This window comes from Chiloscyllium plagiosum, chromosome 2, assembly GCF_004010195.1.
Source record: "Chiloscyllium plagiosum isolate BGI_BamShark_2017 chromosome 2, ASM401019v2, whole genome shotgun sequence".
In the NCBI taxonomy this organism is placed as follows: domain Eukaryota; kingdom Metazoa; phylum Chordata; class Chondrichthyes; order Orectolobiformes; family Hemiscylliidae; genus Chiloscyllium; species Chiloscyllium plagiosum.
The window spans coordinates 106,890,652-106,910,321 of NC_057711.1; the positions used below are offsets into that span (position 1 = coordinate 106,890,652).

General features: G+C 39.4%; 1 protein-coding gene across 4 annotated transcripts in view; it reads left to right on the forward strand.

The window, feature by feature from the left end:
• Positions 1 to 19,670, forward strand: part of LOC122562539 (leucine-rich repeat and immunoglobulin-like domain-containing nogo receptor-interacting protein 2) — a 727,031-nt gene that overhangs the window by 31,411 nt on the left and 675,950 nt on the right. For 2 of the 4 annotated variants that reach the window (XM_043715455.1, XM_043715460.1), the window contains exon 2: positions 12,815 to 12,882. The exons of the other annotated variants lie outside the window; for them this stretch is intronic. The gene's annotated coding sequence lies outside the window, so the exon portion shown is untranslated. The remainder of the gene's footprint in view (positions 1 to 12,814; positions 12,883 to 19,670) is intronic. 4 annotated transcript variants of the gene reach the window in all.

Consider the following 19,670-nt stretch of genomic DNA (forward strand, 5'->3'; position numbering starts at 1 on the left):
CTGTTTACAAATACTAGTTGCAAATCACATTCAATTTTGTAATGAAGTTGAAGACGTGCACTGTACCTTTTAAGAGAAAGTGAATGCTGTTTTTCACTCAGAGCTTATAAGAACCTGTTCTGACTAACTAGCAGTCTTCGTGGCATGGAAGATTGAAAATATGTAATGTTTGGCTGTGAAATAGGTACCTGAGTTGGTTGCTGTTTTTGACCATAATTCAAGTCTGACCAATCAATTTAAAATATGCCCCCGTATACTAAAACCCAATCGAGTTTGAATTTATTTGGTATTGCATCAATGAGATAAGCATGTGTTTAGGGTTTTAAAAAAAAGCAGACATTTTGAAAGTTAGACAGAAAGTAACTGCCATAGAGAAAGACTGTCATTTAAAAACACTATATCAAAGGTGCCTTTTTCATATGAAACATCTTTGCAGTAAAAGACAGAAGACAATCCAGGGAGATCTTCAGCTGAAAAGGAGAAAGACACAAGGCACGACAGAAATCACTATTTATTACAGGTCATTAGAGTTGACTTAATTTAAATGTAACAGGACTATAAATTCCTTAATCCTGAAGATGTATGTGCATATATTCATATGAAAGTAAATAAAGGGAGAAAATATATTGGCACAAGGAAAACTGTTCATAATCCTTTGGGTGTGGTTCTTGGTTTGAAGGTTGCTCCATGATCTTCCTTTTCTCTGAACACTTCCACTGGTTTGCAAAGGCTGTTTTACTCTGGCTTACCCAATTCAAAACCACAACTTTTAGCTTCTGCTGAAGGCAAGAGAAACTGGTTTTCTGCAAGTTTAAAATGGCTTACTGCAGAAAACAGAGTTGCTGTGGCTGCTGCAGACTTACTGATTTTCTCTTCAGGTTTGACTAGCTTCTCTCTGTCTTGTTCACAGCTGAAGCAGTTCAGTTAATTTCAACTAATTATGTTGGTAGGCAGATGGCTTTTGTCATTGATTATTAGTCCCTAATCCACAATCCAGTCAGTTTGACTTGAAAACAACCCCTCAGTCCCAGTTCATATGCACATTGCTGCAACCTATAGCTGCAAACAGAGTTTGCAACAGGTCTCAAATTCTTTGCTTTCAAACATTTCGCCGTCTTGTTAAATCCCTGAATTTGGAAATACTTCTTTGTCATTTCTGTCCACGGTGATAAAAGGCACAAAAATAAAGAGACAACATCTTTACAGATTGCTCAGAGTTATCTAGAACAGTCCAGTGCTTCATATGTTATGAAATGATATAGTTGAATTTTCCCCTAAGCTATATAGCCATGCTAAACCTGGAAACAATGGAGCTTTGCCACCATGTCACACTTCCTTCAGTTTCAACATGTCATAAGTTCAAAACGCTCTATGGTAAAGTCACCATAGTCTTACCAGACCATTGGGCTGTTCTCTCATTAGAAAGAGATGACTGACTGGTGGTTTAGCCTGAGGGTCACCACCCTCAGGCAATGGGTGAGGTTGTGTAGGAGAATCTTTCATGGTTACTTCCAGACACTGCAAGAATTGAAGCTATGGTTTTGGCATCGCTCTACATTGCAAATCAGCTGTGTGACCAATAGAGTTAACCGATCCCCCTAAATTTACCTCCCGAACCGTGAAACCAACTCTGACTGTGGTCATGAGAGCGCTGAATCCTAACCAATTGATTACCATAGAAGATGCTGTGTGAATCCTAAGACCTAGTCAATCAAGTTTCTACTCGTACATTTTGAAACAAAAATGTGACATTGTAGAAGTTTGAAAATTAGATTGCTTGGGAGAAAAGATGCTTCTTATTTATACTGCCAGTCATGGATATAGGAGCAGCAAATTGAAAGCAAAAATGTAACCTCAGTTTTCCTGTCGATACAAATTGCTCAAGCACCAATTTACTTCAGAATGTCTAGACTAGTTTTCAGTCAATTCTTCAAATTCTCAATCTATCTAATGCCCTTGGCCCCTACAGGAATCACCATACACATGTGATTCACACCTGTAAATTGGATGGGGGATCTGAGTCTTGCTTTTGAGGTTAAAAAATACCTGTTTGTTAAACTAAACTGACAAATTCAGTTAAATTCTTGAAATAACTTATGAATGAGAGTCCTGTGGTGCATTTGTGGCTCAGGTTATAGATTAATTAGTGGATTCCTTCACCAAGCAGGTGTGTTTTTCTGCAAAAGTTTTGTCACCTCACTAGCTGACATTGTCAATGCATCTTTGATAACATGTTGGTGCTCTGTCCTGCCTGGTATTTATTTGTCTACTTGTTAGTCCTTGTGGTCCAGTATCTGAGTGAACTGGACCCCATATACAAATTGATTTGTATTGATTGAGATCCGGTTGGAGTGCCAGGCTTCAATGAATTCTCTGGGGTGTCTCTGTTTTGCCTGTGCTAGGATGGTTACATCATCCCAGTTGAATTTGTGTCTTTTGTTGTCTGTGTGTTTGGAAATGAATGTGCTGGTTATATCTGGCAGCGGTGAGCTGATGTCCGTGCACTCTTATGGTCAGTTTTCTTCCTGTTCTATGTAGTGTTTTTCAAAGTCTTTGCAGGGTATCTTGTAGATAAAGTTCATCCTGTTGGATGTGGATGTTGGGTCTTTAACCTTTGAGAGGAGATGGTGAAAAGTGTTTCCTGGTTTGTGGGCCACGAAGATTCCTAGGGGTCTGAGTAGTCAGGTAGTTATCTCTGATATGCCTTTTGTTTGGTATGGTGGCTATCGTGTCTGGTCACTTAGTATTTTCTTCTTTTGGGTTTGTCCCATAAGTACTGGAGGATAATGCTCTTGTGGTACCCATTTCATTTAAATCCTTTGAATAGACGTTCCTGCTCTACCTCCTGAAGTCCTGGGTTGCTGCCCTGTGTCCTTGCCCATTTAAATAATGTCCTAATGCTTCTCCGTTTGTGGGTGCTGGGGTAGACCTATTGAAATGGACCCTGTATATGAACCATTCAGATACAGAAGCGGACGTACCAACAAACTGAGACACATAAATACCAGGCAGGACAGAGCACCAACATCTTATCAAAGATGCACTGATGTCACCTAGCAAGGCAACGAAACATTTGCAGAAAAACACACTGGCTTGGTGAATGAATCCATGACTTCATTTGTCTGTAGTTCAGAGAAATTGAAATGAGGATAAATTTCTGCCATGCTCATGAAGGACAAGTTGAATACACTGGTCATACATTGTTATTGATATAGTTGCAACTTCCAAAAATACTAAGTGACCAGACACGATAGCCACCATACCAAACAAAAGGCATATCAGAGATAACTACCTGACTACTCAGACCCCTATTTTCCTCCTCGTTGTACAGTTTTTATGCTCCATATTAGGTATGTGTGAAGGTCATAAATAGCAGGTGTCTGAGCAACAACTTGGTCATATTTTATGTTAAATCTGGTTGTGACTTTTCCAGTAATTTGCTACTTCCACTAATAGAATATAAAGGAATGATGTTGAGTAAAATTTATAGCATAATATTTTGGAAGTGTCATTAACAAAAACAATTGATTTAAAGTGGGAACCTCTGAGAAGAAAGAGATATTTAGTAAAGGCTTCACCTTGGTGTGTAAGGTGGAAAATATAGGAGATGAAATATTACGTGTTTTAAACCATGGTGAATAACGTTTAAAGAATTTAGGTAAGTTAAATGAAAGGCAAAACTCCATGGCTTGGTGGGATAAATCAAGGATACTAAGGAAGGAAAGTGAGCTGACTCCAGGTATTGTATTTCTGGGATAATAATAGATATTTAGCAGACCAAGCAGTATCTGTTCGGGATGAAAGACTGAATTGACATTTCAGTTTGCTAAATTTTCATTAATGATCTGAAAAGTTAGGTTGAAGTTTACAGCCCCACCAGAGCTGGATTGACAGTTGACCCATACATATTGGGTGATGTGCTATGGATGCTGCCAGTGCCCACCATCCCTCCCACTCTATGTTAACCATCAGCAAGTTAGTGTTAGGAGGCCCAGTGTTCTTGGGTTATTTCAGGCACTTAAGTGATCAACAGGTGGGCATTTACTGGACTTTCTGCCACCACAGGGATTTTACCATGTGTCATGAAAGGCCCTCATCAAATTTGTAGCCCAATAAATTTCCTTCGTCAAGGGCTAGTTATGATGTGATTGCCCTGTTTACAAGATACATTTGTCCATTGAAAATTCCCCTTCAAGTCTCACCGCATGATATTTAACCCTATCTTCTACCTCAGCTTCCAACATACCTCTGGCTCTTCAATGGGGCCTGCCATCATGGCATTGGAAAGACCCCATCTTACCATAAAGTCTGAGGCCTATTGTTCAATGTCATCTTCAGGACTGACTGTAGTTTTGGCTCTGAACACTGTAGACTTGTCTAGAAATCTCTTTTTGGTTAACCTCTCCAGATTGGGGTACAGATTCTGGCGACTAACTTGAGGCAGGTTCACTTTATCTTCTATGCAGGGGTCTGAGGACCCTGTTCTGTCGTCTGTCTTCCAATTATCCTCCTCTCTACCCTGCATTCATTGCAGCCCATTAGCAGTCCCTTCTCTTCAAGGATGCTGCCTGACCATTTGAATAGTTCCAGCATATTTTATTTTCATTTCCTATTTCAAGCATCTACAGTGTTTATCTATTGAATTTCAGAACTCTTGAGTGTGGATGACTGCTTGAGAATTTCAGTGTAGTCAATGTATTATTCATTTTTAGAATCTGGGCAATTTTATAGGTCAGCTTAACAAGTGATAAAGAACATCTACCTCCATTCAAATCCTTAATTTAACAACCCATTATTTCTAGGTGAGGAGAAGATGGTTAGAAATAGCCAGTGTGGATTTGTAAAGGATTGGTTGAGTATGACAAAAGTCATGGAATTCTTCAAGGAGGAAACATACTATACAAGGACAAATAAAATGGATGTGCAAACTGAGTTTTTTTCACAAGTGAGGCTTGAATAAAAGCAACTAAGGCTAAGGAAGCAATTTGGTCTAATAATTAGTGAGAAGGGAGGAAGCATGGAGTAGGAGTAAAGGCCTTTTAGTTTTATGGGCAAAATTGAAAATCTCTGGTCGTCTCACAGGGTTTGGTTCTGGGCCCAACTTAGTTCATTGTGAATTAATAACTTTGCAATGCACCTGACCTGGAAGGAGTGGTATCAACATTTTGTAGCAAATATTAAAAAGAAAGTTAACTCTTTGGTTTACAAAGCTGCTAATGGATATTACCAAGGTAGAGATAAGCCAGAAGGAATCAATCTCAGTAAATCTGAGTTGATGCCATTCTATAAATTACAACACAGCAATTGTTTAAATGGAATTATGTTGGTGTTGTGTAAGAATAGACGGAGTTGCTAAACATGTTTGCTGGAGTTTGAAGCAAATGGAATTTTAGGCTTTTTCAAGAGTTATAGGGTGTAGAGAGCAGGAAATAATGTTGTATATAGTATCTTAATAAAAACTTATTAAGAATTGCTTATTTTTTGTGCAATATTGGGAAGTACACAAATCATTAGCGGCTGCATGGTGTGAAGGAATACAGATATGAAGAACTGAAAAGTTGGAGTTCTTCTGTTTTAACCAATACAGATTATTGGGTCAGATGAGAGAATATTTAAAGTTGTTCAAAGACAGTTAATGGTTAGACAGTCAGAGTTTATTAATAAAACGTAAAATGTTTTGAGGAAAATGCATTTGATGTTTCTTTACATGATCATGAGGCTGTATAAGTTACTTGCTGAATTGAGAGGCAGAAACTGTTAATGTTAAACTTTTCGATTGAATATATTGAAGAAAAAGATCATCTTGAATTTACATAGTACTTTCAAACATTGGATACTCAAGTTTTTTGATGTCATTTTGAATGGGGGAAAACAGATAGGGATCTGGGAATAAAGTGGGTAAATAAAACTGTGTGAAGGGAGAACAGCATCATGCACTGGCTGAAGTGAGTGCAGTGTTTCCATTTTATTATTTTTTATGTATTTCTAACTACACAGCACAAATAAAAAAAACTGATTTTTTGTCTTCTGACCAATTTTCTTACCATAATGAAATTTGGCAGATTTGGATCAAGTGGACTTTAATGACTGAATTAACGCACGTAATCAAAGTTTCTTAAACAATGAGAGGTGCAAGAATTATGGTACTTAGAATGGAGCACTTAAATTATCTATACATTAATGAGAGTGGCGAAGGCCAGAAGGGGCAAGAATTCCTCAAGTGTGGAGGAAAGTTGTCTCCATCAGTAGGTTTCTAGTCAAAAGAGAAAGGAAGTTGTGCTAGACATGCGGACATAAGTACAAAGAGCAAGAGCAGACAATTCTGCCCCTCTCGCCTATTCCATCACAAATGATCATGCCTGACTCATCTCGGTCTCAATTCCTCCTTTCCTGCCCACTCTATATAACCTTTCAACTCATTACTATTTAAAAATCATCTGTCTACCTCCCCAAATTTATTCAGTGTCCAGCATCAACCTCACTGTAAGATAGTGACTTCCACAGATTCACAATCCTTAGAGAAGTAATTCTTTCTAATCGCTGGTTTAAATTTGTTACTCCTTATCCTAAAACTATGATCTGTCATCCAGATTGTATTAGAAGAGGAAACATCATCTCTACATCCATTTTGTTAATCCTCTTTAGTACCTTTTATACCTCAATTTGATCTCATTCTTCTCAGCTCCAGAGAGTGTAGATCTAAACTGCTTGATCTCCCTTCATAAGAAAAAGCCTTCATTTTTGGAACTGTTCTGGACCAGACCAGGCACCAATAATAAACTAAGAAGATAGCCTAAACCCTAACTTTTTCTTAATTTAAAGGTAAATGTCAGGTGTTCCAGATGCAATTTGATTGGTCAAACTACTTGACATTAAACAAAACACAATTTATTCAAACACTATATTTAAAATACAATGAAAGAAATAAGAACTTGGAATCGCAACTTTATTTGAAAATGTAACAAAAATTGATACAGTACCTAGCACTAATTAACTGTTCCAATACAGTAACATCTGATAAGCACATCATTGGCAAATAAGCCAATTCATAAAACAAATTGTCTTGCATGCAGTTACCCAATCCAGGGGGAAAGAACATCAAAAGACAACTCTGGGAGAGAGTGTGTAGCAGCTGGGAGGGACTCACTGCCTTCCAACACTGCTGAGACCCCAGCAACAACTGCTGAAAGCTAACTAAAACCAATCCTGGATCTGTCAGAGCTTGACCATACCCATTCAGCTTCTACTCAGGCCTCACAAGTTGTTTACCTTCTCATAGACTGTTTGTCCCCAATCTCTGGAAAAGAAACCAGGACAAAACATGTCTCTCAAAGCTACAGTATCATCACAGAATCAAGCTAGTGAGTTTCCAAAGCAACTGCATCCCCCAGGGGACCAAAACCATGTACATACTCCGGGTCCATTTTCAAAATTCCTTGTATAGTTGCAGCAACAATTCCCTACTCTTACATTCTGTTCCTTTAGCATAAGTGTTGAACTTCCATTAGCCTTCACCTGTTCCTGCATGTTAGTTTTCTGCAATTCATGCATGAGGACATCCAGAGCCCTCTGCACTAAAGTACTTCAAAGTTCCTAATATTTCTAAACCTGATCTTTGGGAATGAGGCAGTCTAAGTGGATCAAAGGATAGTAACACCATTGTATCATGAGGTTTAGATTTGCTGTGTAAAAGGACAAAGTACAATTCAGATTAAGAATTATTAATTGGGGAAAAGCAAACTTCAATGGAGTAAAAATTGATTTAGACCAATGCTTTGGAGTCAAAAGTTGACAGGAAAAAATCATTGAACAAAAGCCATCTTCCAAGAATAAATTATGCACAACCTATCATAGTATATTCCTTCAAAAGAGATAGGGCAAACCAATCTAAACCTCCCTGGGTGTCAAAAGTGACAGAGATTATGATGAGACATGTCAGATAGAGAACCAGGCTGAATATTGAAACTTTAGTGCAGAAGTTGGGGGAAAAAATGAATGGCAAAGTGAGAGTATGAAGGGAGACTGGCAGTTAATAAACAGGGAATCCTAAAGTGTTCTATCAGCATATCATCAGTACAAGGGTGATATGATTTACACCATGATGCAGGGGAGATAGCTGAGGTATTGTTATCTGTCTTTACCAAGGCAGATGTTGACTAAGCCACGATGAAAGAGGTAATTAATTTAGTAGGACAGGTCAGAATTGAGGAGAATGTATTGGGTATGATGCCCATACTAAGTGGATGAGATCAGAGTGAAATGACATGCTTCCATGGATACTGAGGGAAGTGAGGGTGGTAATATTGAAGGCATTAGCTATGTGTTTTAAGTCATCTTTGGATTTAGGGGCAGCACCAAAGCTTTGGAGAAATGCAAATATTGTATCCTTTTCAAAAAGAGGTCTAAATTAAGTCAAGCCAGTCAGTTTAATTTTAGTGGCAGGGAAACTTCTAAAATAGTTTGAGACAAAATGAATAGTCACATTGACAAATGCAATTTAATTCATCTGGGCCAGCATGGACTTAATGAAGGGAAAATTGTGTTTAGCTTGCTGGAGTTTTTGAAGAGGTATCGGACATTGAGAGCAATGCTGTTGTGGCTTGCATAGGCTTCCAAAGGCATTTGATATTATGCATGCAAAAGACCTTTGGACAAGACTGTAGTTCATGAAATAAAAGGGAAGGAGCCAAAATGGATACAAAGAAAAAGAGTAATGGATGGTCTTTGAGCCAGAGGAGATTTTTATAGTGAAGTACCTAGAGGTCACTTTTTTTGGAACTCTTCCCTCTGCTTCCCCTGTATGATGAACTGGAACCTTGGTGCAGAGGACAAAATTTACAAATGATCTTTAGAAAAAGATGCATTGTGGACTACGACAAGGATAATGCAGTACTTCAAAAAGATGTTTTACAAGTTAGGATAGGTAGACAAGAAGCAGATGAAATTCAACCTGGCAAAATGTGAAGTGATTCATTTTAGGAAAGACAAGATGTATAAAAACCCACTTTTCAGACTTTTAAAAAGTGGGATGATGTCCTCCTTGTAGTTGTAGCTTTAAAACCATGTTACTGGAAATAAGTTTGAATTGTAATGTTGCCTTACTGAAGCACTGGAGAAGAATTCTTGACCCCTTGGTTCCATATATGTTCAGGGCAGTTTGCATTATTTTTGATTAGTTTTTCAATGGTCCAGATGTTGTGAGCTCAGCATGGTGACAGCTACTCGATTGGTTATAGGGCAAGTGTCCTCTGTATGGACATTAGAGCTTAAACATCTACCTAGCAAACAGAAAGCACCCCAGTCTCTCTCCCCTCCCTGCTCCCATATACACCCTGTGTGGACAGGTAGTAAAACAAAATCTCCTAACATCTGTTCTCTCATTTCCCTGGAAGCTGCGTTCTTCATAAATTACCTGTTGAAAGTTAAATAGGGGTGAAACCATCTGTAAAGACACTCAAAAGGGCAACTTCTCAATCAGTGAAAGAAGGGCTGCATTGGTGTGTAAATGAGTTCACCTCATCAGCAAAGAATTAGAAAGCAGTGGAAGGAACCAAGTGGAAACAACTCAGCTCCTACGGTCTGGACTGGTGCTCTTGATCTTCCTCTTTTTGTTTTTTCCCCTCATACCTGCACTTTTCCACTCTTCGAGGAGAAAGTGAGGTCTGCAGATGCTGGAGATCAAAGTTGAAACTTTATTGCTGGAACAGCACAGCAGGTCAGGCAGCATCCAGGGAACAGGAGATTCGACGTTTCGGGCACAGGCCCATTCCTGAAGAAGGGCCTGTGCCCGAAAAGTCGAATCTCCTGTTCCCTGGATGCTGCCTGACCTGTGCTGTTCCAGCAATAAAGTTTCAACTTTTCCACTCTTCACATTCTTGTTTCTTTGGAAGTTTGTGTGAGAGAATTTTAATAAGAGCATTGTTTAACTTTGTATTATAAGTTAGCAATTCATGTTACAATCAAAATATTTTTAAGGAAACCGGCTGTGCGAGTTCTTTTAAGTGAATTGGACAGTTAGGTAAAATCGGACAATTTGATGGCTTAATCAAATTTTCACAATTTTCAGAATCCTAGGAATAAGAGTTTTCTTTCTAACATCTATTTTATTTTGTTTCCATCCTAACTTACTAATGGTACAATTCTAAAGGGGGTATAAGAGCATAAATCATTGAAGGTAACAGGACAGGGTTCCTAGAGCAGTTCCTAGAGTATAGTGACTGAGCTTTATTATTAGGCTTGTAGAATACAAAACCACAAAGGTTATATTAAACTTGTGTAGAATTTGTTCAATATCAGCTGAAGTATTGTGCACAGTTCTGGCTGCAACAGATTTTAGAGCAAATTAAGGTGTTGGGGAAATTGCAGAAAAGATTTGCAAGAATGGTTCCAGCAATGAGAAACCTCTTATGAAAATAGATTGGAGAAATTTGAGTTATTACCTTTGAAAGGGAGTTTTGATGGAAGTAAACAAAATCCTGGATCTGGACCACATAGAGAAAAAACTGTTCCCAGTCAAAGGGATCAAGAAGAATCAAAGCTAAAGACTTTAAGTAATTGGAAAAAAGAACAAAAAGGAAAAGGGGAAAGACTTTCACAGTGAGTTAAAGGTCAGTGACTTGTTCAAGGCATTGCCAAGAATTTGAAGGAAATGGGCACAATTAAAGCATTTAAGGGGAATAGACTTAAAAGAAAACAAAAAGAATCCAAAGGCTTATGGGGAGAAGGTGGAGGAAACATGTTTGGGGAACTTTTCATCTACAGAACTGGTGCAAATATGAGGTCACCTTTTGTATTGTATCATTTCTGTGATTCTATGAAAATGTTAATGTATATGGGCAGGTTTCACATCAGTAACTGCTTTGAGGTATGTGTAAACTTTCTGGTTATTAATTATTGGATGTTTTTGCTCTTTTTTTCTGCAACAATCAGGAAGATGTTTTTAATTTTTCTAAAATTAACATTTTCTGGGAATGATCCAACTCTCTACCTGCAGTGTGAAATTACTCCCAAGGTTGAATTTAAACTGTGGAGTGTTAATTAGTTATTTTGGCACTGATTACAGGCAAATATATCTTACATTCATAGAGCAGGGACGATCTGTATTTAAGCAAAGCAGTTTAAAATGCTTTGACATTTATTGAATTGGTATTAAGTCCAAACTCTGGAGATACATAAACTTACTTGCATTAAGTTCGCAAGTGATACAGATTTGCTCTCCCTTATTATTAGCACTTGTTAGCAAAATAAAAACTGTGAAGGCAAGAACAATACGTGAACATGGCTTTCTCCCAAATGGAACATCAGTAAGCTTGTTAAAAGGTTAATATTAAAGTATCTGGATAAAATTCACCCCCTTAGTGTTGCTACTGCATTAATAGCATTGTTCGAGGATTAACTAATGGTAAGTAGTGAAGAGAGATTATGTCCATATGAAATTGAGTGGCTCCTTCGAATGGCTGTGTGCACTGGTAAAGCAGGTAATTTAGGTTTTGGACTGGCAGAAGAATAAAACCTGGATTGCTGAGTATGACTGCCAAATCTAAACTCAGCAATGCACCTGTACCTGAACAGTGAATTTGGTTGATGCCTGTGAAAGAAAGCCCAAACAATGGGTAACATCTAAACAAAACTGATGTATAATTACATGTAAGAACTTTTTTTACAATGATTCATTATTTTACTGAGCTGGGACATCAACTTTAAATGTGTCTGAAATGAAAATTGCAGCTCATTTTGAATAAACTTGCCCGGCTACTGGAGAGAAAGATAACCATAACGTTGGCATTTTCACTTCATGTTGGTTGTCTTTACAGCAATGATTGGATTGAAAACTCCATACCTAACTAAGTTTTAGATAATTACTGAAGAAAATTCGAGGGAACTTTTTATCTTTATTATATTTAACACGAAATTATATTTAAAAATAGGCTACATAATGTGGGTGATGGTGTATATGGACAACTGAATCTACTTAGGATTATGAAATGATGTAGTTTAGAAGGAGGCCATTCAGCCTTTCATATCTTCACCCCTGTCTCTACTTACTGTCCGGTGAATGTGGACCATTTTGTGGATTTTAGGCTCCTAATGCAGGGCAAACCTGTGCAGGTCTGATGAAGAAAGAGACAGGGAACCTGATCCTTGACCCCAGTCATGTCCTTAGCTATTTTCAAGAATGTGGGATAATGGTGCATGTTGGGAATCCACACTCAAAGGACTTGAAGCTATTGTGTGGTTGGTAATTTTAGAACACCCACAATTTTCACAATAGATTACAGTGGGCATGAATATAGGGAAGCTTGTTCTGGAACAGTTTGACAGGCAAGTTTAAAACATGTTTTTGTTAGTGTTAAACGCTACATGATATGAAGTATTTTTTTAACGCAATGGTAGGACTTATTTTTTTTCCCTTAAAATTAAATGATTACTAAGTTCAGTTGCAGTTTTAAGATGCATTACCTCATGGAAAAGTAGTCTTCTGCATTGAATAGTATTAAGATTTAATTTTTTGCATGTCAGTTGACCCTGCATTTTTATCATTTGAAAGCTCAGCAATCTCTTGAGCCTTTAAATTAAATGGCATCTGTTCCAATGGTTCAAAGACTTACATATTCAGCTCTGGAGACTTTATTGACACAGTTGCATCATTGAACGTCTTCATGATTGAGCTCTAAACCCCACTCATGGTTTCAGCTCAACAGGGACTGTTTATAGAGCTGTCAACATGGCGAAGAATATTTTGTTTGGCAACATTGGCGTACCAAGAGGATCTTTTTGAAGAGATTTTTGAATGGTTGTTTGTTTGTCTTGACAGTTTATGAACATCTGAAAGACTTCTCAAGGTTGTTATCAGACTCGCATTCTCTCCACTGTGAAAACTGGGTGAGTGCTCATGGGGCTATATTTGGTGGACGTGGGGGTTGTCATCAGTGTGAGAAGGGGTGGGTGTGTGGATATGAAATGATATGGCGTAAATGAAATATATGGAAGGGTATCAGGTGGATGCAGGTCCAATGTCCCAGTGAATGGAGTTTTCTAACCTGCATCCTCTCACCTCCTTTCTTACCTCTGGAAACCAATGGCCCTGACTCTATCCTTTCTGGACCAGCCCTCCATGAAACAAGCATGAGTAGACCATACCAGGCAGAAGGCATCCAATCCCTGATTCTTGTCTCATTGAGAAAGCTGGGGCTTGAAGTCTTCATGCAATATTCTTTTGAAAGTTTGTGTTTGATTGTATTGTACTTTTTCAAATACCAAACTCTGCACTATAACTCGCTGCATAAAACAAATTCTTTCATGCAGCCTTTGATTTCATACTACTTTTGTTAAAAAATTGTTTTTAAGTCATAATAGCCCCAAGACATACTAAATCACCTGTCTGCATCTGGTGAACAATGTTTTGCCCTATGGAAGACTTGTTGTCCAGTCTCAATGTTGATACTACTCTTTATCTGTACCCTGTTGACCTGTGCGATCAACAATAAAAATTAACCCAAGCTTAATTAACTAATACGTTGTAGTTTACTGTCATCTTGCAGGTACTCTTACATCTTCGTAGATGGGTCTAACCTATGAAATTCAGAAAAACCCAAGTTTTATCTCCAGTCTGCTCTGAGTTAGAATATGAACCTTTACAATTTGGGCACAGGTTGAAAACAGCTTGGTTTCCACTACTGATTTGAAATTGCAAACTTCTGCTGGGAAAGTGCACACATTTATATTATTTATTCAAGAAAGGAGCAGAATTGGGCTATTTAACCCAGTGGGTCTGCTCTGCCATTTAGTAGTGGCTGATACATTTTTCAATCCAATCCTTCTGCCTTTTCCACGTAACCACTTGACCCCTTTACTAATCCAGAACCTATCTATTTCTATCTTAAATACAGTCTTTGCCTCTGTAGACTTCTGTGGCAATGAGTTTCACAGATTCACCCCCTTCAAGCTGAAGAAATTCCTCCTCATCTCAGTTCTAAAGGACCGTGCCTTTGCTCTGAGGCTGTGCCCATTGGTCCTAGTTTCTCCTACAAATGAAACAATCTTATCCACATTCATTCTATCCAAGCCTCTAAGTATTCTGTAAGTTTCAATCCTTCTAAACTTCAAGCAGAGACCCAGAACCCTCAACAGCACTTCATATGACAATCCTTCATCCCGCGCTCATTATTGTAAACCTCCTCTGGACGCTTCCACAAGTCCTTAGCTATCAGACCAAAAGCTGCTTGCAATATTCCAAATGTGGTCTGACCAAAAACTTGTACAGCCTCAGCAGTACCCCTCTGCTGTTGTATTCTAGCCCTTTCAAAATGAATGCTAACATTGCATTTGACTTCCTAATTGCCAACTGAACCTTCATGTTAACTTGCATTCTAAACCTCCAAACTCTGATTTCCCCAGTTAGAAAATAGTCTACACCTCTGCTCTTCTGACTAAAGTGCATAATCTCGCATTTTCCCCACATTGCATTCCATCTGGTACTTTGCATATTTTCCTAACCTGTCCAAGTTCTTCTGCAGCCTCCCTGCTTCCTCAACACCATTCCTTCACCTATCTTTGTATCATCTGCAAACTTAGCAACATTGCCCATAATAGCAGAGCGCTTTAGGGAACATCTCCGAGATACCCACACCAATCAACCAAACTGCCCCGTGGCCCAACATTTCAACTCCCCCTCCCACTCTGCCGAGGACATGGAGGTCCTGGGCCTCCTTCACCGCCGTTCCCTCACCACCAGACGCCTGGAGGAAGAACACCTCATCTTCCGCCTCGGAACACTTCAACTCCCCACCCCCACCCTCCTCTAGCTTATCTCTCCTCGCTTCAGGCTCTTTGCCTTTATTCCTGATGAAGGGCTTTTGCCCGAAACGTCGATTTTGCTGCTCGTCGGATGCTGCCTGAATTGCTGTGCTCTTCCAGCACCACTGATCCAGAACCTATTTAACCATGCTCTTCCAAGTATTCCGTAATCTCATCCTTAATAATTGAAGGTAAAGTCTTGTGCCTAGGCATGGTGATAGTCATAGAAACGTAGTCACATTGCAAGAAGAGTAAGGCGTTTCCTTGGTGTGCTTTGTAACTGTCATCAAATTTGCTATCCTCTGACATGCTAATGTTTCAGAAATTTGTCTTTAAATACAATTTGCCTGAGCACCTCATACTTGAGGGGACGGAACTTTGCACAAAGGGCAATGGTAATGTAAAAAATACTCTTGAATGGCCTATTTCTGATAACGAGAAAGCTACCCTTGTTCTTATTTTCACTATTTAGTAGAAAAAGTTTGAAAGGGTGAAATCTTGTGCCCCTCCTCAGTTGAGTTTGATAGTGGTGTTGTATTTAATCAGGCGGGAGTGTGTCAGATAGGGAAACAACAACCAAACCACACAGAATGTTTTATTTAAAATCATTTTGTACCTCACCAAGGGAACTGCATGAGAGGAAGGACCCCACAGAGCTCTGCCTTTGCTGCCATAGTGCAACCCTAATCCTATCATCACTGATCTGTGTGACTGGATTAATACACAATCTTGGGCCTCAAGCATGTGCTATAGTGGTAAGCAGTCATTGTCCTTTAAGGATTTTTCTGGGTTGCTAGCCTACAAATGAAACCCCTATCATCTGCAGTTAATTCAGCCCTCTATCTTATCAAGTCTTCTCAGCTTTTGAAGCTTTTCGATCACTCTAATTCTTGTCTGCAATCTTCTACCCTGGTCTCTCTACAAGCAATAATGCTGATGTACATTATGTAGGCCCACAGCTATAGAATATCTTTGGATGAGAAAGCAGAGGATATTGGTGCCTGAGAACCTATAGTACACAATGCAGCATTTTCCATACACGTGTGAAGAAAAGCATATCCTACTGAGATGAATTAACAGCTGAGGAAAAATTGTCAAATTAGCTATAATGCGCTTTCTGCCATTTCCTTGATGAATTATGATGCGCATCTTATAACTTGGCTCATAATGTATGACTCAGTGTTGAAATGTCTTAATGATATCTATGGTAGTGCCAGCATAATCAGTTAGTTAATTAGTCAAATGAGTGTTCGAAATAATGAACTCTACAAAGTTTCTTTTCATTACTGGGCAAGGTAGATGCCGAACTTTATAATGCAAGCTGATAATGTGACATGTTGGATTAATTAAGGTGTTTGATACGTTTACACCACAAAATGTCAAGATTTTACTTAATTCTTCATGTGTGAATGCAGACAAACATAGCAATTAGAAACGGTTTTCAAGTATAATTTCGGAGTAAATATAGGTACTGATTAATATAATTTCTGTGTGTAATAGTAGTCTCAAAGGAGAATGCAACCAGCCTTCTGTTTACTAGTGAGATGTTCTAATCCCTTTGGTTTTAAGTGTGACAAATTAAACTGTCCCATTTTCATTTGATCAGTACACTAAGAAGGGCCAAGTGTGTGACACAAAGAGCTGCAGAGTCTCTAGTGGAATGCTAGCAATGTTTTCCAACTTATATATTTCTCTTCGCTTGTCAGCAATGCTTCCCTCAGTTTAATTAAAAAATATCTCTCAATACATTTATCGCATCATCATTCTCTTTGGAGACATTAGACATAATTGGACCTATCTGATCTATGGGGCTTGGGGGCCCTGCAGCCCTCCGGATTCAGCATTGAATTCAGTAATTTTAGGGTTGAGCACCTTCTCCCATGTCCTTCAACCTCCACATATCAGGCCTTGTCATCACATGGGTTACCATCACAATCAACACATTGTCGTCACTAATGGTCCCCAGTAGTAACTATTCATTCTCCTAGACTGACCTTTTTATCCCTGCCTCCCTGTCTGAGATCTTCATCCTACGCATGCATACAAGCACACCCACACCCGCATGCACGTGCCCACACACACAATAGATTTCTACCTACAGTCAGTTTGGAAGACGTGTCACTGCACCCAAAACATTAACTCTGATTTTTCTCCATAGCTACTGACAGAAGTGCTGAGATTTTGCCAGCAATTTCTGTTTTTGTTTATTTTTGATTTATGGTTATCCAGACGTATGTGGGAGAACTTGGACAAAGGTCAGATGACCACAAATAAAATACTTAGCGACAGGTATGACAGTTGAATGCAGCATTCTTCCCCCCATGGCAGTACAAATCAGTGGGAGTGTCAATTGTTGCAGTAGAACTTCCATGGTGTATTTGATTGAAGAGGCCCATTTTAGCCTTGACAGCCCTTGACATTTGGCATCTGTGTTTTCAAATATCACCATGTCTAGCCTCCAAATGATTAGGCATTTGCAGTCTGCATAGCTGCAAACTGAATGATTTTACATCACTGTTCCTCTCACCTGCTACAAAAATAAATTATTTTTAATTGGACTTTCTGGAACCAGTATGGATTGAGGTGGACTATGGTCAGATTATTCTTGAGCTGATTCATTTAAGTAATGGTGGTTCAAAGTTTTTTTTCTGTGGAAAATGGCAGCAAGCGTGAATGAAAGAGACAAAGTAGCTGCCTGCATTGCCATTGTATTAAACAAAAAAAATTGTGGATGCTGGAAATCAGAAACAAAAGGGAAAACAAAAGCAAAACAGAAATTGCTAGAAAATCTCTGCAGGTCAGGGAGCATCTGTGGAGAGAAATCGGAGTTAATGTTTTAAGCCCAATGATCCTTCTTTCGAACTGTTCTTCAGTTCTGTCCATCGATATCTGTTTTACCTTTTTGTTGTCATTGCGGGACATTCCTTCTTAACCCCACCCCATTGGAAAGCAACTAAATGCCCAGAGGCCTGTGTGAATGGCCTCTTACCACCCTAATTTCTAATACAGGCTCAATGTTGGTTGGGGAAGTCACGAACCAAAGTGGAATCATGATTTTACACAACCGTTTGAAACCACAGAGTGCAGTACACAATCTAAGTGCTCTCCACACATTCCTATTCCTTTATCTGTCTACTGATGATGAGGATGGATCTGAAACACTAATCCATTACATCTTTTAATGCTGCTGTGTATCTCTGCCTCTTTCTAATTTTGATTCCACTTCTTGGGTTGTTTTTTCCTTGTTTCCTCCTTTTCCTCTTGTTTGTGCTGTAGCTTAAACATGAAGGGAGAATTCCGATTTGAAATATGAACAGCATGGCACAGTCTTGTGGAGCAACACTTCCTTATGTCCACTGCAGCTTCAAAGTTCATTATTGCAATTAGTTGATGACGGAGAACCATTAGAATTTCTAATTGCATAACCGCCACTTATGTTCATCAGTGAAAACATAATAATATCAATTTTAAAAAGATGGTTTCCAAATTGGCAGTCAGTTGTCACACTAACACCAAATTTGGCCACCCCATTTTGTGTGTTTAACATGGTCCCTGGCTCAAATAGTTGGCCCCTTTTAAAATGGAAATGGGCTCTATTGAGGTAACCCCAATTCTGAAAGCCGTTAAGGCTGAGGCTAGTTAGAGCATAGATAGGTCCACAGTCAAAAGACCCATAGTAATACACTAGTAATAAATATTGAATTAATCTTATGGGATTCTGGGCAACAAAAGGTTTCAAATATAATATGAACCCCTGCTGCTCAAGGAGAATTCCACCCTACTGTGATCTTGCCTTCTCCCATTATGCCCCCTCTCATTACTGATGGACAATCTCGCCGCATATTTGCCATCCTGTACCTCACCTGCCAGAACTAAAGAAGGCCTCAAAATCACAGGCAGCATTTTAGCCACTTTAAGGTGTAGGGCAGCACGGTGGCTCAGTACTTAACACTGCTGCCTCATAGTGCCAGGGACCCGGGTTTGATTCTAGCCTCAGGCGACTGTCTGCGTGGAGTTTGCACATTATCCCTGTGCCTGCGTGGGTTTCCTCCAGGTGCTCTGGTTTCCTCCCATAATCCAAAGATGTGTAGGTTAGGTGTATTGGCCAAGCTAAATTGCCCCATAGCGTTCAGGGATAGGTGCATTAGACAGGAGAAATGTAGGGTAATGGGTCTAAGTGGGATACTCTAGGGAGGGGTGGTGTGGACTGTTTGGGCCAAAGAATCTGCTTCCACACTGTAGGAATTCTAATTCTAAAGGGTAACTGGGCAGTATCATCGGGGCAGCATGGTGCCTCGGTAGTTAGCACTACTGTCTCACAGCGCCAGGCACCCAGGTTCGATTCCAGCCTCAGTTGACTGTCTGTATGGAATTTGCACATTCTCCCGTGGGTTTCCTCCCACAGTCCAAAGATGTGCAGGTCAGGTGAATTGGCCATGCTAAATTGCCCACAGTATTCGGTGCATCATTCAGGGGTAAATGGGTCTGGGTGAGGTACTCTTTGGAGGGTCAGGATAGACTTGTTGGGCTGAAGGGCCTATTTCCACATTGTGTGGAATCTAATCTAATCTGTTTGGTAGTCCCAGTAATTATTTTATCCAGTCAATATCTCTATTCCATCTCCATACACATTGCTGTCACTGCATCGCTGTGCTAGCTCTGTGGCGCTGGTGCGGCCACACCTGGGGTATGTATGCAGTTTTGGTCTCTCTGAGTAAACGATAATGACTTTAAACGATAAAGAATGGAATACATAAAATAGAAGCAGAGGGTTTGTTTCTAATGGCAGTTGAAACTAGAACTAGGGAGCACAACCTCAAAATAAGGGGGAAACAGATTTGGGACTGCGTTGAAGAGGAACTTCTTCACCCAAA